This window comes from Fukomys damarensis, unplaced genomic scaffold (assembly GCF_012274545.1).
Source record: "Fukomys damarensis isolate Sample0158 unplaced genomic scaffold, DMR_v1.0_HiC HiC_scaffold_27, whole genome shotgun sequence".
NCBI classification, from domain to species: domain Eukaryota; kingdom Metazoa; phylum Chordata; class Mammalia; order Rodentia; family Bathyergidae; genus Fukomys; species Fukomys damarensis.
This window is the reverse complement of record NW_022900939.1, coordinates 19,282,673-19,283,564: the sequence shown is the minus strand read 5'-3', so window position 1 is coordinate 19,283,564 and position 892 is coordinate 19,282,673.

The following is an 892-nucleotide window of genomic DNA, read 5'->3' as shown; positions in this document are numbered from 1 at the left end:
GTTAGTGGTATGTGGCTGGAAGTTTCATTAAGAGAGGGGGTGGTAGCTGCTCTTGCTGACTGGCTGCTTGAGTCAGTAGACCCAAAGCCACCAGGTCTCTGTCTAGTATTCTGCCTGGCACTGTGTGTGGAGGTAATGCCAACTGTAGGCGAAGGAAAAGAGCCTGGTAAAGTGGTGCACTTGGAAATTTTGCAAAATCATCAAATGGAAGACGAATTAATGGCAGAACCATTATTTTTGCCTTTTCTGAAATACAGCCGCCTGTGGTACCTTTTTCTAGAGCAATACTCATTCATCTCATCTTGGAAAACAGAAAGTACATGAAGTAAAGCACTTTAACATTCAGATTGATTCCACTGGATTGGGTCATTTCAAAACAAAGATTGACCTGCAAATGGTTTTGGAACAGACATGGTCCGAAGACTGGCTTTCCAAATCAAGGATGTGTGTGTGTAGGGTGTGTATTTTGGTTTTATTTTTGGAGAAACTGCTGCATTGTAAATTGTAATGACTTTTGAAGAAATAATTGTCCTTCAGTGAAGAAGTTCTAGCAAAGATAGAAAATATAACACAGCTCTGCTGGTTCAGATGCATCCAGATAAGGTTGATTTAAAAAGGTCATACTTGTATAATTATCCCACAGAAATAGTATCATTAAATCACAAAAGTTTTTTTTTCTTTAACTTTCTAGCACTGAAGTGGCACAAAGGGCTGCCTAGTAGACCAGCCACTTTTTTTCTTAAAATATTGTGCTTATAAACTATCTGTACACCTATTTAAACTTGCAGTAAAGAAAGATTTTAAATTGCTAAATTTTTATGTGTTCATTCTAGAGTTCAGACCTCATCAGACACATGGTCGTGAGCAAAAAGAAAAAAAAAAAAAAAAAAAA